Below are 27,247 nucleotides of genomic sequence, written 5' to 3'. Positions count from 1 at the left end.
GTTTTGGAACATTTTACTGAATTCTCATAACACAATTTCTCACCCATCCATGCAAAAAGTATCTTAATCTTCCCCCATCCTGTTCCTCCTTATGAGGGGATGTGAAAATGGGTGTTATCAAATTTAAAAGTTAAATAATGCATGTGGTTGCATTTTTAATTCTAAATAATTATAAGTGAATGGCTTTATGTTCAGATCTACCTCTTTTAGCTTTCTGCTATTCTGATACAAAGGCAGTTTTACAACAAGCAGACATGACCTCAGTTTCTGAATGCCTTTCCTGCTGATCCTGATCCTTTGAAAACTGACGCTTGAAAACTGCAGGAGTGGAGCACAACAAATAAAGCAGTGGTTCTTCTTCCTTCTTTAAACCTGAAAATCCTTTGACCTGCTTAGCAGTGCAGTGTGTGCTCCAGAGTCCCCTGGAACTCCCTTACTCTATGAAATTGATGGACCTCAATTGCTGCAAATGTCATCCTAGTGTATTGATGGGTTGCATACTGTTGTAGTAGTCAGAAGAGCAGAGTACATCCCTTGGCGTCCCCTTTTAGAATTGTTAAACTCCAGAGGAGTAGCCATGTCAGTCTGTTTAAAAGAGCCCTGTTAAATAACAAGTGTATTGTGACGGAAGCTTTTGAGGACCAGAGCACGCTTTGCCAAATGCATGAAGTGTTGTCCTCCATTGGTATATGTGTGTCTATATTATATGTAGCGATGGGGAACAAATTTGATTCAGTTTGCATTTACAGGCAAACCTACCTAATTTGCACTTTCCGAAACAAGACAAGAACTAAAACGCAACCATCCTTTGAAATTTGCACGTCTCCAAATTTTGCAGTGCAGTTCGCCAAACAAGTAATGTGTGCAAAATGCGTATACTGTGGTAAATTGCACATAAAAATTCATATGTTACTAGAAATAACTAAAAAATACATAATAATCAGGGAAGATAGCTGGCATGTTTCCAGAAGGCTGGAAACAGAGTATTGTTGTTCCTGTATATAAGAAGGGAGAGAGGCAAGATCCAAGTAACTATCGACCAATTAGCCTCCTTGACACAGGTGCTAAGTTATATTCTAAATATCTTCTATTGAAAATAGAAGAATGGGAAGCCACAAATCAAATCATCTTCCCTGAACAAGCGGGCTTTTGGAAAAGGCAATGCACTATAGATCACTGCATAACTCTTTATCTCATTGCAAGACAATGCATGCTAGGCCCAACGAAACATCTCTACGCTGCATTTATAGATTTGGTGGTGGCTTTTGACTCTGTTGATAGATCAATGCTGTGGGACAAATTAGCGAAAGCCAACATTGATAGACGACTCTTATTCCTCATTAGAGAATTGCATACTGATACTGTGGTAAAGTGCACATAAAAATTCATATGTTACTAGAAATAACTAAAAAATACATAATAATCAGGGAAGATAGCTTTGCAAAAACATGTACTTATTTTCAATTCCAGACCTGAACAGAACTTACAGTCCTTTTGCAAAAATGATGTCCGCTCCTGGTTACCGTCTTTCATTTCAGCAGCCTAATTTTGGTTGAAGAAGCCATTTCGTGCTTGTGAAACAATTGGGAGTCAGAGTGCTTTGCCAATCTACTGAAATCAGCCAGAGATCTACCAGTAAATTCCAATTTATTTCTGTCCCTCTCTGTGATAGAATGTCCATTCATCTTAGAGGTCTCCTTCCTTCTTTCCTCTGTTCCTGATTCTAGATTTTCTTTCTTTGGTCCACTGAAGTTTCTAGCACAATGAAACTGTTAAGCTTTTAAGGGACTTTTTGCCATGTTTTGAATGGTGTGCTTTATTTCATTTTTTTTAAAGATTCATGTGCAACTCTCAACTCCTATTTAGTCATTTCAGCTTCATAAGGTTACAATCCCTTTCAACCTAGGCTTGGTTCAAACATGACAATACAGCAAGATTTGTTGTTACATGAAGAAGCTGCCATCTCAATGTGAGGGGAGAACGTTTAACTTAAGAATATAGGAAGCTCCCTCAAACCATGGCAGACCAATGGTCCATCTGTTGTCTCTACACTTACTGGAGCAGCTGTCCAGATTTCAGAGAGAAGTCTTTCCCAACCCACCTGGAGATGTTGTGGATTGAAGCTGATACCACTTGCAGGCAAAGCAGTGCTCTACCACTGAGCAACAGCCCCTCTTCTAATTGTTGGAAGTGGGGCAAGAGCAACTCCTGTTTTGTTCTTTTGTTTATGTTTCAGAAGGGAGACAGAGGTAGGGTCCTCCAGATGGCTAGGCCTACCTTTACTTGTGATGCTCTGACTGACTTCCTTCTGTCGTTAGACTGATATGCTTAGGGAAGCTTATCTGTCCCTCCTCCTTCTACCCTTTCCTTCCTCTCTTTTTCGACTGTCCGAGAGAGAGGAGACACCATTGTCTCTGCTCTCTCCCTCCTGAGCCATGAGAGCAACTTCCAAACCTGGGTGTTGTGCCTCCAACTTAGTTAGTTGGTTAGAACTAGGAGAGGTGGAAACAGTGACCCACGTCCTCCTACACTGCCCATTCTATTCTGATCTACGAAGATCTTTAATTGTACCTCTCCTATCGAAAACCCTAGGACGATCAGATGCATTTTATGTCCTCCTACTTCTTTCTGATCAAAATACTTTTATCACCTCCAGTGTTGCCAAATGTTGTGCTGCAGCGATTAAAAAATGTAGATTAACATGGAAATGGGACAGAATTGACTTATGAATGAATACCTGTGAAAGTGACACAAATTGGAAATTGCTTAATCTGTCCACCCCTAGCTCTTTAAAATAACTAATCCCCCCATAGCATATTCCCACAAATAATTTGATCATTTGTGTCCATTTTGATTTGAATTCCAGAATTGGATAGGGCCTTTGGACAGGAAACAGACTGATCTGTTCATCCCTGGCTCTTTAAAATAACTGATTTCCCACACTTAAGCATATCCCCAACAATAACTTTGTTTCCATTTTGATGTGAATCCCAGAATTAGATGGAGCCAACAGGCAATTTGTTTCAGCCGCTCCACATCAGACAGGAACTCCCCAAGAGAGAGAGAGAGGAGAGAGAGAGAGAGAGAGAGAGAGAGAGAGAGAGAGAGAGAGAGACAACTTGTGCAAGTTACACAGCCTTGTGCCAGCAGGCAGAGAACCGGTGCACCCCCATAAAACCTAACACTTCCAGTTGATTTCTGCAAGTTGGGTAGCTGCTAGGGATGTCAGATGATTTCATTTTGCTCTGCATTGTCTAACTTCCACATCCCTCCCCCCCGGACCCATGCATGAATCAGAATGTAGATATGCAGATATATCTGGATAATCTAAGAACCAAGACACATGGGTATGACAATAGAACTGATACACTTTAAAGGTGCTCCAAGGATTATGTTTTTTTTCTTTTTAAACCATTTTATAGCTGGCTGGAACACACAAAGTTGCCTTACATTGACTCAGATCTAGCTTTGTATTGTCTACACTGAATGGGAGTGACTCTCCAGGTTTTGACGAAAGAGTGTCGTCCAGCCCTACCTGGAGATGTCGGGAATTGAACTTGGCACTTTCTGCATGCAAGGCAGATGCTCTACAACTGAACTATGACCCTTCTGCTGAGGAGCAGCTAGTAACTAACATGTACTATGGGGAAAAAAAGTATTTTAAAATGCTCCAAGGAAGTGACCGTACATCATAACATGCAGTCCCTTCCTGTTGAATTGTTTGGAGAGAAAAAATGGCTTCCCCACATAGGTGCTCTAGGCAATACCGGGGGTGGAGTGGGATATTTGTTGTAATAATGTTTTATTGGAGTTATACATGTCATTTTTATTAATGACTTGTATGAGAAGGTGCAGGGACTGCTTATCAAATTTGCAGATGATGCAAAATTGGGAGGGACAGTTACTACCCTGGAAGACAGAAACAAAATTCAAAGTGATCTTGATACATTGGAGCAATGGGCTGAAAACAACAGGATGACATTTAACAAGGATACATGCAAAGTTCTACACCTAGGAAAAAGAAACCACATACAGTTATAAGATGGGGGCTACTTGGCACAGCAATACTATGTGAGAGAAGGATCTTGGAATTGTTGATCACAAGCCAACAGGGTGATGTGGCTGCAGAAAGGCAAAAAACAATATTTAAGGCTGCATTAACAGAAGTATCATTTCCAAATCACATGAAGTACTAGCTGTCCTCTATTCAGCACTTGTTAGGCCTCATCCTGAGTACTGCATCCAGTTCTGGACACCACACTTTAAGAAGGATGCAGACAAACTGGAACAGCTTCAGAGGAAGGTGACAAGGATGATCAGGGAATCAGAAACAAAGCCTTATGAGGAGAGACAGAAATAACTGGACATGTTTAGCCTTGAGAAGAGAAGACTATGATAGCACTCTTCAAGTACTTGAAAGGATGTCACACAGAGGAGGGCCTGGGTTTCTTCTCGATTGGCCAGAGTGCAGGACATGAAATAATGGGCTCAACTTAGAGGAAGCTAAATTTCGGCTGAGCATCAGGAAAAACTTCCTAACTGTTAAAGCAGTATGACAATGGAACCAATTACCTAGGGAGGGGGTGGGCTCTCCTACACTGGAGGCATTCAAGAGGTAGCTGGACAGCCACTTTAAGTTGGATTCCTGCATTGAGCAGGGGGTTGGACTCAATGGCCTTATAGGCTCATTCTACTATTCTATGATTTTTTAAATTCTAAGTCAGGGCTTCCAAATTTCACTAGTCCCCCCCCCACACACACACACCTTGTGTCAGCTGAACACCTGCTCCTGAAGGTTAGCAGACCCTCTGGAACAGCATGGGATCTTGTAGGTTGTTCCCAATTTATTAGAATTTATTTATCCTAGAAAACTTCCTGCATCCTGTTCTCATAGTGGCCTATAAATTGGATTCCTGCAATGAGCTGGGAATTGGACTTGATGACCTTATAGACCCTTTCCAACTCTACTATTCTATGCTTCTGTGCTTAAATATAGCTTTTTAGGGTGTAATTGTAGGATGCTTTTATCTTTTATTCAAACTATAATTGTATGTTTAATTCATAATGTGCAATTGTCTATTTTTTATATTTTGAGGGTTTTTTTTAAAAAAATGCATAACTGCATATGCTAATGTATTTGTACAAATGCAAATTTTTAAATAATTATTATAATTTAAATAGAAATGCTATACCTCTCATCATAAATGGGGAATAGTCTGCTCTCCAGATGCTAACTGGTGATGAGCAACTTCAAGGCTTCTGCTCTTCCTTTTTATGGTTCTTAATCTTTAAACCAGACTTGGACTGGACAGCCCTTCAAATGCAGGACTGTCATCTGTAAAGTAAGGACACAAAGTTACTCTACAAATAGAGATGGAAGGATCTGGCAATTTTGGTTCTCTCAGTTCCTCATTTTTCCAATCTTAAATTCAGTTCTCCACAGTTCTGCAGCAATTTGTGCGGGTTTTTAAAAAAAATTTTCATGGAAATTCTTTGGGATTTTAGTTCAATTCAACACATTTTTGCATGCAATTTTGAATAATGTACACTTTTTTTGCAAGCAATTTCTCCCAATGTATTTTTGCACGTTACTTTCATCAATATATTCATTTTTTGCATAGTTTCCACGAAGATGTGCCTTTTTGCAAACATTGTTTGGTTGGACAACTGCATCACAAAATCCAATTAAGTGTAAATTTTGAAGGATGGCTGTGTTTTGGTTCTCATATTGTTTTGGAAAGTGCAAATTTCTCCCCCAACCCTACTTATAAGAAAGCCAAGTAAATATTATGAGGACAGACTCCATGACAACCAGCATTTGGGATGTGGCAGCTTGAAATGCCCCTCAGACAACGCAGGGGCCCTTGGATTACGTCAGTCAAGTGGTACTGATGCCCGTTGATGGGCCAGAAGGCAAGGAGACCAACAGTAAGTGGAGCCAGAGCCAATGGCAGTCAGACCCACCCCCTGAATGGTTGCAATAACACAGCAGGCAGGTAGGGGCTGGCTGAGGGCAGACTGTGGTTGATGGGGCAGTGCCCTGTTTGCCCTAATGGATCAGCCTCCACTGCAACCAGCCATAGAGCACAAGTTGACTAAGAGCTTTAATGGGCTTTCCCCCATGGAGTTTTGGAATAGAACAGCCAGTTTTCATTTCCCTCCAGCCACCCCCTGACAGCATTTGCCTCAGCTTCCTTGGAAGGATTGTCTGTGCATCTGGTTGTGTATTTTGAGTCAGAAGATAATTAAGTTGCATTTCTGTGCATTGTTTACTGTTGGTCTGAACTGATCGCTATTCCACAGAGGCTAATCTTGGAGTTTGCATGCCTGTTTGTAATAAATTCTTCATTATGCTTCAGTTACAAGTTTAATTTTGCTATTATTAAATCTTCATAAACATTTGTGTGGTTATGTGCCTTTGAGTTTAAATCCCTGCATTGGGAACTGTTAGTATCTGGACTTGCTTTTGCAAATAATTGATTGTTCTTCTTTACAAAAGAACAGATATTAAAGCTGAATATTGAATTTTGTGGCTCCCCCCCCCCCGCATATGTGGCTAGGATTGTAGTGTGCTCTGCTTTGGGATCGAATTGGCTGAAAAAGAAATAGATGGGTGTGTTTTTAATTCTTTGTTGCAAACGAAAATAATTCTGAATGTCTTCTGAACAGCCAAGTTGCACAACAAAGAAATGGAAAGTATTGAAGGGGTCACGATGAACGCTGGATTGTAACAAAGGCAAAAATTATGCCTGGCATGGCTTATGTCTTACACTCTGGGCTTTTTTTGTTCCATATGTCATATTCTTCTAAATGCACTTCCTTCTTTGCCTTTGTCTCTTGAAGCTAATGCTACCCCAGGGGTTCCTTGACTACGGGCTGAATTGTCACTGTGGAGCCACTGAAGTGGGAAGAGGAGATGTATTTTGCATTATTACTGCAATGATCTTCACATATGGAAAACCAGTTTACCTGAAAGTTAGAGCAAAGGTTTTATTTTTATTTATTGTTATTTTTTAAAATCTTCAACTTCTAGAGGGTATGCAGGTCATTTGTGTTCTGTTGACTTGGTGATACAGTTCACAAAGTATGAAGTTCTTCAAATAGTGTTACATAATCATCTGATATCATTTCTTATCACTTATTATTTGTTGTATGTTTAAACTGCCCTTCAACCAAAATTCCCAGTGCAGTTTACAATTCATAATAAAGACACAGCATGAAATATTCATCATCAACCCATTCATACAATTATCATAAGACCAGCAACACCAGGATATTCAGTCTAATAAGCTATAGGAACAGCAGACCATCTAATGAATTGCTAAAGGCCAGGTGGAGCAAATGGGTCTTCAGTAAACGATGAAACAAAATCAGTAATGGGGATTAGCACATCTCTAATGTGAGAGAGTTCCACAACCAGGGAGCCATAACAAAGAAGTCCCTGCCACAAGCCAACCATGGCTCAAACTGCAATTATAGATGGCACTATCAGCGGGGCTCCCTGGCAGATCTCAGACCATGGGCTGGCACATATAAAAAGAGATGTTCCTTGAAGTTCCCAGGCCCAAAGTTGTGTAGGGCTTTCATACACATGCAATATTAGGGCAGCCACTTAGATATCACCGAAAAAGAGAGATGTGCCACCAAACAAAGGGATAAAAAAAAGATGCCACAAATTTGCATATCATTTGCACAGGCTAATTTATATGTATAGATGCAAATTTAGAAATAATTACTACAATTTGAATAGAAATAAAATAAAAATCCCACCATTGTATGGATGTATGTGACCAAGTGACCTGTGGTCTGCTTTTCAGGCTCTGACAGGCAATGAGAGATTCAAGGCTCCTGCTACTCCCCCCTTATGGTTCTTTATCTTTAAATTGGACTTGGACAGGACAACCCTTGTAACAATTTTTTAAAAATAGAACCACTGAGACTCTACAGATATGGGAATGATTGTAAAATTAAGTCAGCTAGATCAATTGCATCCTACTGTTATTCTAAATCAGCCTTTTCCCAGCCTTTGGCCCTCCAGATGTTGTTGGACTCCAACTCCTATCAGCCCCGTCCAGAATGGCCAACAGTCAGGGATGATGGGAGTCATAGTCATAGCATCTGAAGTGCACCAGGTGTGGGAAGGTAATCGAAATGTTAATGAAATTAAGATGATTCATCCAAATGTTCTGAAATATAATATATAACTTGGAGTTTGTTTTGTTTTGTTGTTCGGATGAACATCCTCTCTCTTTCAGAGGCAAAACAGATGTGACCCGAGAGAGCCATGACTGAATCTCGTGACTTTAAAAACAAAGCAAAACTCATGTGCAGTCACACAAGGACTCAATTTAGAGCAGGGAAGCTGCACTGAGGCAAACGGGAGCGCAAGGGTGGAGAGCTGAAAGCTAGAACTGTCACCACTGACAAAACAACTGTTCACCTACAGTTAGGGATGGGCAAATCTGTCCATTTTGGTTTCTCCTTTTCCCAATCTTTAGCTGGGGTCTCCACATTTCTGCATCACTTTGTGAATTTCTTTGTAAAAGTCCTGAAAATTCCTCAGCATTTTGGTGCAATTTCCCCCCAAATATACACATTTTTATATGCAATTTTGCCCAATGTAGACATTTTTGCAAAACCGTTTCCCCCAATACAGTGTATTTTTGTAGGCTAATTTCACTAATGTGTGCATTTTTATGTGTCCTTTACCCCAGTTTATATGCATTTTTGTTCATGTCATGTCTAGAGAACTTCATTGCATTGCAAAATTCAGACAAATGCAAACTTTGAAGAATGACTGTTTTGGTCCACATATTGTTTCAGAAAGAGCAAATGTAGATTCACCTTTAAATCCAAACTGAATTTAATTTCTTCCCAATTCCTACCTACAACTGACTTCTCTCATCCAAGTCGCCACGTTTGGGAGAGAAACAGAAGCCCTATTTGGGCATTCACTAATCACCTGAGAGGAGAGCAGGGACGCACTGGCAAGCCTCTCCTTTCCAGCACACCACATCCCCTGTTTTTACAGCTCTCCATGAGTTGGAGGTAGGAATGTGCTAGAATTCCACCCAATTCAGATTTGGTACTGCATTTTCCATTAATTCACTTATTCTCTGTCATTGCAGATCTGATTTTTATGTAGCAATTTTCTGCAGCTATTTTTGAAAGTGGGTTTTCTTTTTTAAAAAACATCCACCTCTAAAATATTGATATATAAGAATGATAATTTTATCAATATTTCCTTTCATGTATCTATATTTCCTTTTGAAATATCGATTTTAATATCAATATTTTTTGCAAGGGGAACAGCAGATTGGCAAAAGCAGCGGCTGATGGACAAAGAACAATCTTGAATCGATACCATCCTGTTAAGTTGATGGAATACTTTCGAGCCAGGAACGGCCGACTGATTCCACCCCTAGTTGGAGGGCAGATTTCTGAAGAGGCGAGGCTCCTGTACTCATCGAGGTTCTCGAAGTGATTTAAGACCCTGCATTGAAATTATTAATGAAATCCCCTTGCCTTCCAGGGCTGGAATTAGGCTGCACACCAGTTGTTTCAAAAGCAGTGAGACTATTTTGTCTGGGTGCAGTTTGAAATTTTTTTGTCCACATGACTGAACACATCCCCTTTCCCCACTGCTGATGTCAGACCTTTTAGGGAGACCCACAGCAAAATGTTGGGGAAATCATTAGCTGCCTGAGCCTACCACAAAGCATTTCCATTGGACACGCATGGAGTGGCATTGGGGGTGATGGCCAATCAGCGTTGACGTCTGTGTGAAGCTGGCTTCAAGATATAACACACTTGATCTCCAATTTTGCAGGTTTTGGAGTAAAAAGGGGCAGAGTTGACTGATGTTGTGTGCCCCCAGTTTCCAAAAACAGGTGGAGATGCGTTAAAGCCAGTACAACCGCAAGTGTGTCTCCAGCCTTAGCCTCACCGGGGTGGGGTGCGGGGCAGTAATTCAGCCTAAATAGGAACCTATCAGTATTTCCCAAGGAGGCTAATAGCAGCTTTACTCACAGAAGGAGTGTGATATGGGAAAAGGAAACGGGAAGAGGTTAATCCCCACAACTCTGAACCACTGCCCCAATCTAATCCAGGCCTTCCTGTGATTGCTTTAAGCTGGAGGAAGGGGACATTTGGTGAGATCATAGATGTACTGCATCACACCAGCTTGAGCCCTCTGTTTCTGGGATGCCCTGGCTGGGTACAATGAAAGAGAGAGGTCAGCCTTAGGTGAATGATGAAATGTCTGGTTTTCAGATGTTCCTCCTCTCAGTTTCCCTCATATAATATCCACCACCACGACAATTGCCAGCCCTGAACAGTGGGCTCGGTGCCCTGTCAGTAGAGCAAAAGGAGTGAGACACCTTGAACCTTTACTTTATGGGTTCAACATAATCACAGCCATCTCATTGCATATTTTATTGGTTAAACACGGTTATTTCCAGACAGAACCGACTTCAGTTTCAGAGTGGGTTATACAAAATCACAATGTGATGTGTTGTTTTTACAAAGCTATTTAACCCTCTTTAGATCTTTCTGGGTGGGGGAGCCTGTTGGTTCTGGCTCTTTGTTTCCTTCAGAAGCTGTTGCCCCCACCCGGTCTCAAGAATTATATTTTTGAAATAGATAGTGAGTCTAACTAGAGTTTGTTCACAGAAGGATTTTTTTCCTTTCATATGAAAAAGGTGCCACAATATTTCCACCAGCAATAGGTTGTGTTGCTTGTTTTGCACCCTCACATTAGTCCTTTTTAGGCATTATCCAAATGCATGGACGGGGAGAGGAATTGCCCCTTCCTACCTATCATGTTTATAACATCTGAAGGAGCCAGAGATGGATGAATCAGACTATTCCTTTCTTGTCCGGGTGACTTTTTCACATGCAGTCCCCTACAAGTCTGTTCTCTCTCCTTTCCACATTAATCCACGATTTTGGGGGGAAATCTGCACAAAAATGTGTATTTCAGTACACACTGCTATGCATTTTCTCTCAAGCTATATATTTCTAAATGTATTTTCTCCCCAAATGTGCATTTTAAAACATAATACCATTTTTGAACTAAAAACTTGTCAGAACATTCAGGAAGTGGGTAACTATATTCTGATTCACACATTAGTCGAAGAGGTGAGGGTCAGGTCAGTTTGTATCAAAGTTGTGAAAGATTAGATTTCCCAAACATCCCTGTTCAGGAGTCCTGATCACATAGATCAGGTGTGGGGAACCTTTGGCCCTCCAGATGTTGCTGAACTACAACTCCCATCAGCCCAAGTACACATGGCCAATGGCCAGGGCGTCTGGGAGTTGTAGTTCAACAACATCTGGAGAGCCAAAGGTTCCCCACACCTGACATAGAAAGTGCCCAGGTATCATGCCTAGCCCAGACCCCTGCAGCATGACAACAAATGCATGTGAGGGGAAAAAAGTGAGGAGGGGCAAGCTGCACTCCCCACATCCCCAAGCATGCTGGCTCTACTCCAGATCTTCCCACATTGAGTGGGAGGTTTTAAAGGGAGATTCAAAGCACATCTAGCTAAACATACTTAGAATCTTCCCCAATCAAGACCCCTGCTTTCTCATCCAAAGGTGCTTAGAATTCTACTTCAGACCTTCCCTCTCAATGTAGTGAGGTCTTAAATTGTGCAAATGTGTGCAGAACATTGGTGGTGGGACATGCATGTGTGCCCCTGTGCCCACTTTTAGTCCACACACATTTCTCTCAAATGCTTGAAGAGGACTTCTGTGTGGTTATATGTGAAAGAGCTCTCGTCAGATATCACCATGGATGCATGTGAGTTTGGAACATGCAACCCTGTGTCTTCCTCACCCCCAAAAAACATTTGGACTAAGTTGTTGAAATATGAACCACCCATAAAAATGATGAAGGCAGGTACATCTCCAATCAGGACCCAGTTAGCTTACCCATAATATACACTCAGGGTAGCTTTTGCATTCTGTATTCAGGTAGATTTTTTAAACAGTAAGAGTAGCCCTGTTGGATCAGACAAGTGGCCCATCTAGTCCTGCATCCTGTTTTCACAGTGGCCAACCACATGCCCTTGGGAAACCCACAACCAGGACATGAGTACAAGCACACTCTCCTCACCTACTTTACCCATCAGCTGGTATTCAGAGGAATGGAGGTAGCACACAGCAGTCATGACTAACAGCCATTGATAGCTTTATTTTCCATGAATTTTCTAATTCCCCTTTAAAGCCATCCAAGTTGGTGGCCACTGCTTTGGTTGCAGTGCAAAATCCTTAGAATGCAGTTCCCAGGATCTGTGTGAGTTGTGGTTAGTCATCTGTAGATTGCAGTTATTTTCATCTAAGGTCTTTCCTGATACTGCTTTCCCTTTTAAAAATATACTGGTGTAGCAATCCAACAGATGTGCGCCCTTCACAGTGAATGTGGTAGCCAAGTAGTTGAACGTAGAATGTACCCTGCAAAGCTGACTCCAGGAGCCAATAATGCAAATGCCAGCCAAGTGTCATATGTATGCTCAGCTGAATATTCACCTGTGAAAATTCAGGGTCATGGATATCCAAGAATCCTGCTGCTTACCTTTTTGTTTTTCACTGCCTGTTCGCAGCGGCTGCTCTCCTCCAATTTGCAGCTCTGGCACCAATTTTTTTTTTTAAATTGGCTTCATTCTAAAAGAAAATTTCCAGCAATGAGGGATCAGAAAGGCAACATGATGATGTCACACTGTCATACAACCAGTTGGATATACATGATGACATCATGAAGCCGTATCAGAGAGGAGGGAGCACTGCCATTCTGAATAGGTTTCTTCATGAAATAACTTGGCCAGTTTGATTTGGCTATGTGAACATTTTGTAAAAGCCAAATGTTTCCTGCCTACATTCTGAGTGGGCAAGCATTTTTGTCCAGGGGTGCAGACTCCATAAAAAAGAAAAGGAAAAAAAGTGAAATTAGTCTGGGGAGGGGAGGCCAAGTTTTTCACAAAGCTCACTGCCCTGCCCCATATAGGCGCAGCTCTAGTCACATCCCATTTAATTGGACAGATGATACTTCTCTCTTTTTTTCTACATGCAAACTAGGGTTGGAGGAGTCTGTCAATTTCACTTTCCCATTTCTCATTTTTCTTGTCACAAATTTGCCACATTTCCACAGCATTTTGCTTTAAAAAAAAAAGTCCTCATGAAAATTCATCAGCATTTTAGTGCACGTTTCTCTAAATATATAAATTATTGTATGCTGTTTGGCCTAACAGACTCTTTTTTTGTAAGCAATTTCTCCTAGTATTATGCATTTTTGCATCCTCTTTTCAAATATATGCATTTTTATGCACACTTTCCTACACATTTTTAGTTGCAGAACTGCATTGCAAAATTCAGAAAAGTGTACATTTGGAAGAATAACTGTTTTGGTTCACATATTGTTTTGGGAAGTGAACCTATCTAATTCATTTAAATGTGGGCTGAACCAAATTTCTACCCTGTCCCTGATGTGAACACATTCACAGACTTTTAACATCATGCATGCATAAAAATGGAAATGGACTGCCTTCAAGTCGATTCTGACTTATGGCAACACTATGAATAGGGTTTTCATGGTAAGCAGTATTCAGAGGGGGTTTGCCATTGCCTTCCTCTGAGGCTGAGAGGCAGTGACTGGCCCAAGGTCGCCCAGTGAGCTTCATGGCTGTGTGGGGATTCGAATCCTGGTCTCCCAGGTCATAGTCCAGCACCTTAACTGCTACACCACACTGGCCCTCTATGCATGCGTAAGCTGTACTCAAATGTTGAGCTATGTGTATATGTATGTATACACACATTTACACACAGTCTGCAACCTTCATTCTCTCCCCCGCCCCAAATTCCCATTATCTCTAACTCATATACTTCAGGAAGTTTAATTTGTTCTTGGTAGTAATCACCATTAAATAGAAATTGTCGTCTTCTGTGTAAACACGTCATTAGTGAAGCCGGTTTCTGCTGCGTCCAGATCTCATTTTTATTAAAATGAAACACTTTTTAGACTCCTCACTGTGTCCAAGGATGAACAGTATAATTTTAACCCATTGGGCCGGCCACAGATAATTGGACTGGCATTTGATTGGACGATTAGAGAGATATCCCCCCCTTCCACCCTCGTGTGGCATCATTTGCATTTTCTCCCACTTCTCTAGATTTCAGTCATGGCTTTCTACACAGGCAGCTTTAATGAGCATTATAAATCCTAATGAATATATTTTCATGTTCATTTTATTGGGTTGTTTTTATTGCCAAAGATTGGAAAAACAGGTCAAGTTAAAACTCTGTGGGTGATATGATTCTACGGTTTAGACTGGTAAAAGGCACTATATTTTTGGTTCCTCCTTAATGAGGATCACTGTGAAGAGAGAGAACCTTGTGATTTATGCAGTGAGGGAATAGCCTTTGTCAGCCAGGCACAAAGTAGGGAAATTCTTTGATTTTTGCCAAGGGTCAAGAGAGAAGACTACAGGACATTTTACCAATAATGGGGACGCCAAAACTTTTGTGGCAAAACAACAACAAAAACTGGAGAAGGTTTCCCCCCCCCTTCATTTCAGAGGTGAATGACCTGGGAGGCTCCCACAGATGGTTTTCCTGTGGGACTGGTGGTGAAATGAAGAGAATTTGGCCTCTATGATTCTTGGTGCTGGCCCAACCATTGGGCAGAGTGAGAGAAGCAACCTTGGGCAACAGGATCTGGGAGGTGGGGAATAGCTACAAGGTTTTGGAGCGGTGTGTGCTATGCAGCCTGCTTTGTGTCCCCTAAGCCAGCCACCTCTGCTCAGGAGTGGTAGGTGATGCTGTTTCATTGCCAACAGTGAAGTGAGATTCAGGTGCCAGTCTGGTCAGCTTCTGTAAGATGGAATGAGGAAAGGGGACATCTTCACTTCAGGAGGCAAAATGTCTTGAGCTGGTCCTGACTGTCCTGGCCCAGGTCAGGAGGCAGATGACTTGTCTTTAATCTGACCCTGTTACTGAAACGCTATTTTCTGAAATATATGGAACTGGCCTCTGCTGATAGGCTTTGCTGCAGATTTGGCAAATGGGTAGATCCTGTGCTAGCTGCTCTCAGTGCCCCCCCCGGTGACTGCTACCACTTGGGGACCCCTGGTGATGATGAAGCTGCTACAGCTCCCAGCCTCATATAGGGATGGAAGGATCTGTCAATTTTGGTTCTCTCATTTTCTCATTTTTTCAATTGTCAATTTAGTTCTCCACATTTCTGCAACAATTTCTATTTTTTTAAAAAAATCCTCATAAAAAAATCCAGAATTTTACTGCAAATTCCTCCTAATAAACACATTTTGTATGTAGTTTTGAGTAATGTCAACATTTTTGCAAGCAATTTCTCTTAATGTAATGCATTTTATATGCTATTTTCACTAATACAGTCATGTTTATGCACACTTTCTCCTAAATATGCACTTCTGTAGACATTGTTTGGTGGAGAACTGCATCACAAAATAAGAATTAGTGAAAATTTCAAAGGATGGCTGTGTTTCAGTTCTCATATTGTTTCAGAAAGAGCAAGTTTGATAGATTTAGCTTAAAATGTGAACTGAACCCAGTTTGTCCTACATCTCTGGCCTCATCCTATCCCTCCTACTCTCTGACAGATTCCAGATGGTTGCCTACCTCCTATTTAACCATTTAACAGAGAAGCCAAGTATCCAAAGTAGGGATGAGCAAGATTCTATTCAGATCGTATTTCAAGCTGAATCATTAAATTTGCACTTTCCAAAACAGTATGACAACCGAAACACAGCCATCCTTTGAAATCTGCCATTATTTGGATTTTACAATGCAGTTTGCCAACCAATGTTTACAGAAATGCATTTGTTAGGGGAAAGTGTGTATAAAAACGAATGTAGGGGTGAAAATAACATATAACATGCATTATATAACAAGAATTTGCTTGCAAAAATGTGTACGCTAGTCAAACAGTTTACAAAAGTGTGTTTATTCAGAGAAATCACACTAAAATGCCCACATTGCTGCAGAAATGTGGAGAACTGAATTTAAGATTGGAAAAATGTGTGTGTGTGTGAGAGAGAGAGACAGAGACACACACAGAGAGAGATTTCCATCCCTATCCCAAAGAGAGCCAGAGGAAAGCCATTTTGTGAACAGTTGTGAACAGTGTGAAGTATGCTCAATTCTCAATGTAATTAAAGGCTAAAATGAGGCGAAGGCCCCTGTGTGTAATTGTCAAATCAATGTTCTGTTATTTATATACCCATCTCACTTGAGATTAGAGATGGGCGAGAATTTCGATTCAGTTCTCATTTGAAGCCAAATTTCATCAAATTTGCACTTTGCGAAACAATATGAGAACTGAAAGGCAGCCATCCTTCGAAATTTACCCTTATTCAAATGTTGTGATGCAGTTCACCAACAAAACAAACCTTTACAAAATGCATATATTAGAGGAAATGTGTATGAAAATGAATATATGGATGAAAATAACATGCAAAGATACATTATATGACAAGAAATTGTTCAAAAAATGTATGCAATAGTCAAAACTGCCTACAAAAATGTGTTTATTAGGAGAAATTTGCACTAATATGCTGGAGAATTTTTCATGAGGATTTTTAGTGTAGAGCTGAATTGAAGATTGGAAAAATGAGAAACAGAGGACCGAAATTGACAGATCTTTCCATCCCTACTTGAGATTAAGGGCCTTTATGAACCTTGGGAACTTGAAGGCTGTAACACTTTTTCAGCCTCTGACAACATACTCATGTGTGGGTTTCTTTAGTGCTGCTGCTGGGTGAGTCCACTTGGCCATGGGCATGAGGGATGGGGCAGCCACTAGTCTCCCTATCATGCTCCCTCATGAGCAGACTGCCCTGGCCATGGCTCAGGCAGCACTGGCACTATAACAGCCGGAGAACTGTGCAGCCACTCAGCTCCCTCGCCATTACATTGTCAGAACTGCTGCCATAGCCACTGGAAAAGCCCACTAAAAAGCAAGTGAGCTCAAAGTGGAGGGGAGGCTGGTGGCTGTAGGACTGTCAGTCACCATTAGGGATGGGGGAGATATTTGAGTCATTTCAAATTTAAAGGTGACCCTGCCTAATTAACACTTTGTGAAACAATATGAGAACCGAAACACAGCCATCCTTCAACAATCCCGCGTTTCTGGATTTTGCAAGGCAGCCCTCCAGCCAAGTAATGGCTGCACAAATGCATATACTGGGGTAAAGTGTGCATAAATTTATTTATTTATTTATTACATTTATTAGTCGCCCATCTGGCTGGCTGTGCAGCCACTCTGGGCGATGTACAAAATAAAAACATACAAATACATTAAAAATCTCAACAACAATAATGAAACTTAACCCACCCCAAAAGCCTGCCTGAAAAATGCATATACAGTATAAATGAAAATAAGACACAAAAATGTATTATATTACGGGCAATTACTTGCCAAAATGTGCTTATTAGGTAAAATTGTATACAGAAATGTGTATACTAAGAGAAACTCACACAAAAATGCTGAAAATATGGGTGGTATTCAGTGCTAACAAGGAAACGTTGATGTGGCGGATGCTATAAGATGTGGCCATAGTGGTGGTGAGCCACCACACTGCCAGCTGTCTCTGGGTTGCATGCATCCTCTAGGATTAGACCCATTGAAGTTAATGGATGTGACTAACAGGTTCATTAATTTCAATGGATCTACTCTTAGTAGGACTCAGTTGGAGACAACCTGTTGTTGTTTAGACTGAAGAATATTTTTCATCGTAAAGCTGTGAATTAAAACTGCTCCTGTCCTTGAGTTTATTCCATATCCCTAGTGGAAAGTGAGTCACACAAATTGCACAGCCAGTGTTGATGACCCTTGTTGATCCACTTCTGTGCTTTAATGTTATGGGCATGATGCAGGAGTTTCAAGAGCATTGCCAACACTTTTGTTCACATTTTTGCAAGACTTGAAAGAGCATTTCTGAACCCTTTGAAAGAGGTAAACAAACCTAAGTTAGGAACACCTGTATGGAACCTCTAGAATCAAGGTTCAACACAACCTCATTGAGTAGCTCAAAGAGGTTGTGTTGAACCTTGATTCTAGAGGTTCCATACAAGTGTTCCTAACTTAGGTTTGTTTACAACATTGTATACATTGCCAGGGAAATGTATACAATGTTGTAAACAAACCTAAGTTAGGAGCACCTGTATGGAACCTCTAGAATCAAGGTTCAACACAACCTCTTACTACTCAAAGAGGTTGTGTTGAACCTTGATTCTAGAGGTTCCATACAGGTGCTCCTAACTTAGGTTTTTACAACATTGTATACATTTCCCTGGCAAAACTCCTTACACAAGCTTACTCAGAGTTTCATCTAGTCTAAAGGATGATGTAGGGGGAGTCTGAAGGCTGGGCTTTTTTTAACAGGGCAGTGCATAGTTAATTCACTGTGCCTAAATACAACATAATTCACTGTGCCTAAATATAACACAGAGACAGCCTTTCAATGAGTCTTGCAGGATATATTTTGCATCAAGAAGAGATAAGATGTTGCACAAAAAAGACACACATCTCTACCTAGGGATACAAAGAGCCTCTTGTGGACAGCTGGTGTGTGGGTGTGTGTGTGTGAGAGAGAGAGTCCTTCTAGCACCCTCTTTGAGGAGCCGTGCCTATCAAACCCATAAGAAACGAATGGCTGTGCTTATAGCAAGTATCAATACCCTTACCCTCCCACATTATCCCCGGCTCTGCCATTCTCAGAGCGTCCTGCAGTCAGTGATCTGTGTACATGGTTGTCAAGCTCTTTGACGCAGGATCAGTGATGCTGTGCCTCGTGCGTGTTGTTTTGCACTTTTGACAACAAGCACTGGCCATTAACCAATGTCCCTTCACCTTCATCAAAGGAAGGCTCTTTTTAGCTTGGTAATATTGCATCGCCTATTCGCTGGACCGGCAGCAGGAGAGTTCTCTTTTCACACACTGTGCCTGATCGTACCCTGTAACAGCTGCAGTCCAGCTGCTGGCAACCCTGCTGAGGCAAGTGCTAAACCTCTCAAGGGTCAGAACTGTGGTATGTCGGTCTCCATAGCAACCGGGCAATGGGCTTCTTTCTCAGAACAATTCCCCTCCTCAGGCCAAGTTGGAGAGTTAGCTCAGCCGATGGGTATGTGTCTTGGGGAATGCTGGGTTAGCAAGGTCTAGGGGACGTGTATTTTGAATTTCTTCTTAACCCTTAAGGTAGAGAAGAAAAAGGGAGGACAGGGGTGGTCCTTGTAGTTTTACACTGAGTTGCCACACTGAATGAAGAGTTTTGGACTGGATGAGGAGACATATGTTAAATATTGTTTTAAAATCATCATCATCATCACAAGGTCAAAAGAAATGGTAACCATTTGTCAGCTTTGACAGGATTGACATTTATAAATAAGCTTAGTCATGAAACCAGTGGCTGGTAGCCAAATGTCAGGAAGACCCCAAAGAAACCACTGTAGCATAGTGGTTAGAATTACTAGACTAGAACCAGGGAGACCTGACTTCAAATGCCCACTGAGCCATAAAGCTCACTAGTTAACCTTGGGCCCACCACTATCTCTCAGCCAAATCTACCTCAATGGCGTTGCTGAGGATAATATGGCAGAGGGAGGAGCTGTCCTTGCCATTCTAAGCTCCTTGGAAGAAAGGTAGGGTAAAAATAAAACAAACTGAAAAGTGATGGTGTCTAGAAATAGGAACTCTCCTATATTGCAGCCTAGAAGACATGGTCTGGACTCTAGTCTAATTTCCCATCCCTTCTCTGCATGCGCCCCTCCTGCACTGGTTTCGCAGTTAGGGTGATTGAGAAACTGCCCTGTAAGAACTCTGCATCCCCTTTCATGTCCCCTGAAATGTTCAGCATCCTTCCTTTTCCCATACAGGATGTTTCTGTTTATCCAGTGAGCAGCCAATCCAATCTTTTGATTTCTGAGCCAACCACAATGCATCACTATGCCCAGGGTTCCACCTCCTGTCTCTAGCCGGGGAGAAAATCCCTATCCCACTCCACCAGATGCACCTATCAATATGCATCCAAAGCATGCAGGGGATCACTGAACCTATGCCTCTACATAGGAAAACCCTAACAAGTCAAGTGTCCTATTCCTTTGTTCTTCGCTTGCATCTCTCTCCCAAATTCCCTCTTCTGCTCATCACCAAGAAACCTTGAAGGGCTCTTCAGTGTTGTGTGTAACTGCTAGCTGGGTGTGGGCATGTGTTAAGACGTTTTGGTTTCTTGGCAGTGAATAGCCTTTATTTATGATGTTCTCACAAAACAAATTACGGTGTTCTCACACAAAAAATACACAAATATGTATTCCAGTCCAGAACACTCAGCTGTTTATTTTGTTTTTGCTCTGGATTAACCTGAGCTAGTTTCCAGAGTTAATTGTTGGTCTAGTTTCTCTTGCTGGTCCTCCCCAAGGCCCATGTGCCCTCTTCATATAACCTGTACACCGAGCTTTAGGTTTCATCCATCAGTGGAGACTGTTCTACCAGGGCAAATGGGGCACTGCCCCACCAACTTCAGTCTGCCTTCACCTGTCTGCCTTCTTTCTTATAACCAGAAGAGGGATGGTCCTGGCTGTCAGCTTCCTCAGTCTCAATATTGCCCCTTGTAGAACTCAACAGAGAAGAGGATGGGGACAAAATTAGAATCAGTTGGCTCTGCCTGCCATTGGCTCTGGCTTCACCTACTGTTGGGCTCCCTGCCTTCTGCCCTACCAGTCCTGATGGGCACCAGCCACCACTGTCTTCAATTTGCTGTAAACCTTTAAACCTATTTTGGCTTTCAGTGTGTATTTATGATGGCAACTGCATGAAGGAGGGTCACAGAATGCTACCAAACCCCACATCTGACACATCTCCATTCTTGTTTCTTCAGCCCTCCATGACTTGGCTACTAGTGAATGGCTAATGGCTACGATGGCTATGTTCTCCTTCCACTGTCAGAGGCAATATACCTCAGGACACCATTTGATGGGAATCATAAGTGGGGCAAGTGCTATTGCACTCAGGTCCTGCTTGCGGGATTCCCATAGATAGGCATCTGGCTGGCCGCTGTAAGAACAGGATGCTGGACTAGATGGGCCCTTAGTCTGATCCAGCAGAGCTCTTCTTCTGTGCTTATGGAAGGTGAAGTTCTGAAGTGGGGAGCCTCCATAAGCACAGGATGCTCCTTGGTTCAGGACTTGAAAAGATGGGAACATGCCAAAGAGTCTCACCCAGTTGTCTTAATCTCTGAATAGGGCTTGTGGTGCCATCAAAAGTGACCTTATTCTAGAATGACCTAATTCTATACTTTTGTGGGGGAACACCTCAGTTCTGCCTGGGGCAGAAGAGTAACAGCAATATTCACACATGGGCATAATTATATGTAAGTGGTATAACTTACTGGGTTTCTTACCCACTTAACCATAAGATCCCAGGGCAGGTTACAACAATATAAAAATACAAGATTAAAACATGTTTAAACTATTTACAATCAAAAGAATAGATGGATCATAAGGCCAGGGTAAACAGGTGGGTTTTCAGCATATGATGAAAGGGGCCAGATGCACCTCTGTGGGGAGGCACCTGGTTGGCCACTGTGAGAACAGGATGCTGGACTAGATGGGCCACTGGCCTGATCCAGCAGGCTCTTCTTATGTTCTTATGTTCTTATGAAATTACACAGCTTAGGAGCTACCATAAAGAATGCCCACTCCCAGGCTGCTATTCCTTGTCCAAACATCTGAGGACAGCAAAACTACCAAGAGGACTTCACTCACATAAAGTGAGGTTTGAGGAGGTCCTCTGCAATACGCCCCCTCTGGTAGGCTCTTCACTACATTGGTAGGCCCTGATGGGCTTCCCTAGCGGTAGGCAGTGTTAACAGCCCTACGTTGAATTGGTGCTGGGCAACTGGGACCTGCCATTTAATTTTCCCATAGTGCTCCCAGCATAATGTTTCCACAGGGAGATTGTGGGAAATTAAAATGGCAGTTCTCAAAATGCCCCAGGGTGACATCAAGAACACTGACTGTGGGAAATTAAAATGGAAGTTCATAGACAAATTTTCAATTTGGACTAGAGCTGGTGTCAGTGGTGAGTCCTGCCTGGGTGTTGTGGCCCAGGAGCTGGACAAGGGTGCAGAGAGTTGGTGCCAGCTATAATAGGGGGACATGCCTGTAAAACCCCTTCTCATACCATGGATCACTTTGCAAGCCCTCCCACCCTCACCTCATATGCATTGATAAAGCTTCAGTTCTGTCCTACAGTATGTTGCATTTGTTTAATCTGCAATAGCCTGTCTTTTGCTGATGTCGAAGCCAAGATGGTATATATTTAGGCTGAAGACATATTAGAAAATAACATAATAGGCCTGGAATCTGTTTCCAGTCTTCAAAAATGAGCCTCAGCAGCATGTGAATTGGGAGGCTATGCCCTTCATGACACCTGAATGTTCATGTGGGTGCGTTTTTTCCATACATGTGCAATAGAGGCAAGATGCATCTGCCCTCCATTGAGAGATTAATCCTATTTCCAGGCTCAGTTTAAAGTGCTGGCATTAACCGTAAATGGCCTAGGCCAAGGATGGGAAACCTCCAAATATTGTTGGATACCAAGGGCTGTATCCAATGCTAGTCCTACTCAGAGTAGATCCATTGACATTAATGAACATGACTAATTTAGGTCCATTCATTTCAATGAGTTTACTCTGAGCAGAACTTAGTCAGACACAACCAGCATGGCCAGTGGTTAGGGACAGTGGAGTCCAACAACATCTGGATGGTCAGGTTATCGGAAGGTTATCGGAAGGACTACCTGTACCCATATGAGCCTTCCTGGGTTTTAAGATTGATCTAGGAAGATCTGGTCTCTGGGCCCCTCCAGACTGGTGTTTTATGGCAGGTGTATTCTGCAACATTTGCTTGACAGTAATAGTGCATTGGTGGTGGATTTATTCTGTCTTATTAGTTATTCTGTGAAGTTCCCCCAGTGCTGCCATGTTACTGCTATCAGGAGGAAGTATAGTGCAACAAAAGTGGGACAAAACAAATCCAGAACATTTGTGGTAGGAAACGTTACAGGATTTCAGCAGGAAGATACAGGAGATGTACTGATCCACATCATAAATTTAAAACATATTCAATGCACATTTAAAGCACATGGCTTCCCCCAAAGAATTCTGGGAACTGTTGTTTTCCCCTCGCAGAGGTACAAATTCCCAACACACTTAACATACTACAGGTCCCATGGTTCTTTGGGGAAAGGCATGTGCTTTAAAAGTGTGTTGGATGTGCTTTAAATGTATGGTGTGGACCTGCCCTAAATTTATTGCTTTGTTTTTGTTGTGAGCTGCCTTGGAAGGATTTGTATCCTGAAAGTTGGGATATAAATTGCTGTAATAAATAATAATACATAAATTTAATGTACATAGCCCCTGGGGAGAGAGACAAACCCTGAATGACAACTCTAGAGACCATGTGGGCAATGATTAACAAGCCAGTAATCTAAAAGTCAGAACAGGAGCAATGATTTTTCAGCGACAGGAGACAGGTATCAAGAGTAGAACCTGTCCCTGAAAAATAGGGACAGAACATAGGCAAGATATATAAGGGGCGCTTTATCTATCTAGAAGAGTAAGGGGGCATGATTATTTCTCCCACTCTTCATTTTTATCAGACAATCTTGCTGAAGTTACTTGGCTGCTTAACACTTTTCTCTACTTCAGCATTTCTGTGTGGGTGGCAAGGTAGCAATGCACCTATTCATACCTTACTTCATTGTTTGTTTTTTCCTGGAAGGCATTCATAAAAATCACTAGCAGCCTAGTACCTAGCATTGCTTGGGAATTGTAAGAAACCAAATGTTCAGTGTAGTTTTGAAATCAATGGTTAAAATCTGCACAGTTTTGAATGGTTCAGTGTACCATCTTGATTCAAAATGCCATCCAATTGCATCCAAATGCAGTAGAAAACCTTCTCGATCTCAGGAACCATCATGCAAAACTGGATATCTTAAGAGGTATCCAAATGCATAGCGAGCAAAAATCTTTCCAGAGTATATAGTAGATCCTGAATCCTATTTTTTGAATGTGTGAGTTTGTGTGACTGTGACATTAAAGAAGTTATTAGGGTTGCACGTAGTTGATAAAGAGTTTAAATCAAACTGTGTGCTTTGTGGATATGCAGAAAAAATGTCTTATCTTGTCTTAAGTGTTAGGTCAAGAGACTCACAGTGGTTTGGTGGAATAACAGGCATGCTCCAACAAACCTCGGTTGCTGTGTCTGTATCTGTAACTTAAAATAACACATCCTCTAAAAGTTAGGGATAGTCACAACACCTCTGAAGATATCAGAATTTCCTAGCCCCACCTTTGCAGGAGACAAAACCTTGGGGGGGGGTGCAACTTATAAGGCCCTTATAAGGAATTGGACAGTCCTTAAAGTATCATGGATGCAACAACTTGGGTCCATGGTACCTTAAGGACCATCCAATTTCTTATATCTCTGTCCGACCAATGAGATGTTCGAGGGAGCCTCTGTCCCCATGGCTCAGATGCATGGTTTGTATCTAGTAACCAGTACTGTGGGGCAGATTTTGTAGGACTCCCTACCAGATGAGCTTCAGTCTCTTGAAGTAGACCTTTTTATTTCAGCAGACATTTTAAAGAAGCATTCTGTTTTTATGATTAATTTTAATATTTGTAATATATTACAATATATAATGTACACTGCTTAGAAACTTGGTGATTGAGCAGTATATGACTAGCTGAAATAAATAAATAAATAAGAATTGGTGGCCTCAGAAGAATTATGCAGGTGATGGTGGTGGTATATTTTTTTCCCCTGAGTTGGAAAAGTAAATGCACTGAGACTATGTCCTTGTGTCATTCATATTGGCATGCTCCGTTAAAATAAGTATGTATAAGCCCAGATGCAATGCACAGTCCAGCACAACATTGCCGCTTAATCTGAAATGCAGTAATCTGATTTAAACTGAGTTACGCCATTGGTCCATCAAGCGCAATATCATCTACACTGACTGGCAGCAGCTCCTAGAGGAATATCAGGGTCTCAAATGGGTTTTCTACAATTTCAGAGTATGAATGTCATAAAAGAATTGCAAAGTGTCCACTAGCTATCGTCTGTCATCTTTTCTCTTCATGAAAATAATTTCCAAATTATGTTGATTACATGCAGCTAAAATATGCAAATGAGCTAGATTTCCTACAGCTCATGATGTCGTTTCTGATGAGGCTTTCAGGACATTAACAAGCTCCTTACTCCTGCCTAGAAATATCTATTTTTTTTTAAAAAAAAAATCTGTCATAGAAATGGGCTCCAGGATGAGAGCTGTTTTATCTCCTGAAATTATCCAGATGAGGATCTAAAACCTTTCCTGGCTCTGTTTGAAAGGGCAAGTCTCCCTAGGGAAAGCAATCAGAATTTATTTGCTAAATGAAGTCCAGTGGTACAGCATGCATTTTGGTGTAGCAAACTCTTAAGGGTGAATCTTTGGAAGGGGAGGAAAATATAGGTCATATTTAGTCATGGTGATTATCTTCCACAAAAGAAAGAAGGGCTATTACATGAGGCTCCTGTTGTGATGCTGTGACAAAAATGGCCAATTGCAATCAGCCACCATGTAAAGAGGTTAATATCTAGAACCAGAAGAAATGTTGTATACATCCGGACTGTTGCTCCACTCTGCTGTGCAAGGAAGTCAGAATATTATTATTTCCCCCAAGAAACTAGGTTGCATGACAGACAACTACCAAACAAATTGCTACATAAAATGTGTGTGAAGGCTTTAACTCAGGTGTGGAGAACCTTTGGTCCTTCAGATATTGCTAAACTACAGCTCCCATCATCTCGAGCCTATGGCCATGCTTGCTGGAGCTGATGGGAGTTGTAGTTCAGCAACCTCTGGAGGGCCAAAGATTCCCCACACCTGCTTTAACCACACAGATGTGAAGTGGTGGTTTTCTGTGGCATCTGTCCATATAGTGAACACCATCTTCATGAAAGTGCTGAGTGGTCCCGTATTGAGTTTTGGATTGTATTGTCATCAGTATGCTGATGACATGCAGCTCTGTTCTGCAAGTGAGATTACAGATGTGCTGAACTGGTGGATGTGGCTGGTTGCGGTAGTGGGCTGGATGAGGGCCAATAATCTAAAACTCAATTTAGACAAGGCAGAGATGCTATTCATAGGTGTTCCTCCCATGAGTGTTGCTCAACTTGTTCTGGACAGGATTGCACTCTCCCTGGAGGATCAGGTTCGTAGCTAGGGGATACTCCTAGATTCATCACTATCACTTGAGGCACAGGTGGCCTAAGTGGTATGGAGTGCCTTCTGTGAGCTTTGGTTGGTAGGCCAGCTACTCCCTTATCAGGAAAGAGATAACCTGGCTTCATTGGTCAACACTCTGGTAACCTCCAGGTTAGATTACTGCAATGTGCTATACATGGGGCTGTCTTTGAAGATGGTGCAGAAACTGCAGCTAATGTAGAATGCAGTGACCAGACTGTTGATGGAGGCTAGGTGGTCTGATCATGTTGCTAGTCCTGGTACAATGGTACTGGCCTTCTATATGTTTCTGAGGACAATTCAAAGTGCCTTATAAAGCCTTATATGGCTCAGGACCCCACTACCTGACAGAATGCCCTCCTGACATTAGGGATGGAACGAGCTATCAGTTTCTGTTATCTCAGTTTCCCTTTTTTCTAATCTTAAATTCAGATCTACATTTCTACAGCAATTTGCGATTTTTTAAATCCTTATGAAAATTCTCCAGCATGTTAGTGAGAATTTCCCCTACTAAACACATTCTTGTATGAAGTTTTGACTAATATACACATTTTTGTAAGCAATTTTTAATGTAATGTATTTTTGTATGTTATTTTCACTAATATAAGCACACTTTCCCCTATTATGTGCTTTTTTATGAACATTGCTTAGTTAGAGAACTGCATCGCAAAATTTGATTGTGTGAATTTCGAAGGTTGTCTGTGTTTTGATTCTCATGTTGTTTCAAGAAGTGCAGATTTGATAAAGTTGGCTTTAAATGCAAACTGAATCGAATTTCTTCCCCATCCCTACCTGATATGAACCTACCTAGACCCTAAGATAATCTGAGGCCTTTTTCTGGGTGCTCCCTCCGAGAGAGATTCAGAGGGTTGTGATAAGTGAGATGGCCTTTTTGGTTGCTGCTCCCCTATGAGGCCTGCCTGACAA

General features: G+C 41.6%; 1 protein-coding gene across 8 annotated transcripts in view; it reads left to right on the top strand.

Annotated features, from left to right (window-relative positions):
- The window catches only part of PKNOX2 (PBX/knotted 1 homeobox 2), a 467,254-nt gene that overhangs the window by 178,150 nt on the left and 261,857 nt on the right, over positions 1-27,247 (top strand). The window contains exon 1 of one of the 8 annotated variants that reach the window (XM_061592848.1): positions 6,920-6,987. The exons of the other annotated variants lie outside the window; for them this stretch is intronic. The gene's annotated coding sequence lies outside the window, so the exon portion shown is untranslated. Of the gene's footprint in view, positions 1-6,919; positions 6,988-27,247 lie in introns of those variants that run through there. 8 annotated transcript variants of the gene reach the window in all.

This window comes from Rhineura floridana, chromosome 12, assembly GCF_030035675.1.
Source record: "Rhineura floridana isolate rRhiFlo1 chromosome 12, rRhiFlo1.hap2, whole genome shotgun sequence".
Taxonomy (NCBI): Eukaryota; Metazoa; Chordata; class Lepidosauria; order Squamata; family Rhineuridae; genus Rhineura; species Rhineura floridana.
Note: the sequence above shows the minus strand (reverse complement) of the source record. Positions and strands in the feature narration are given on the sequence as shown.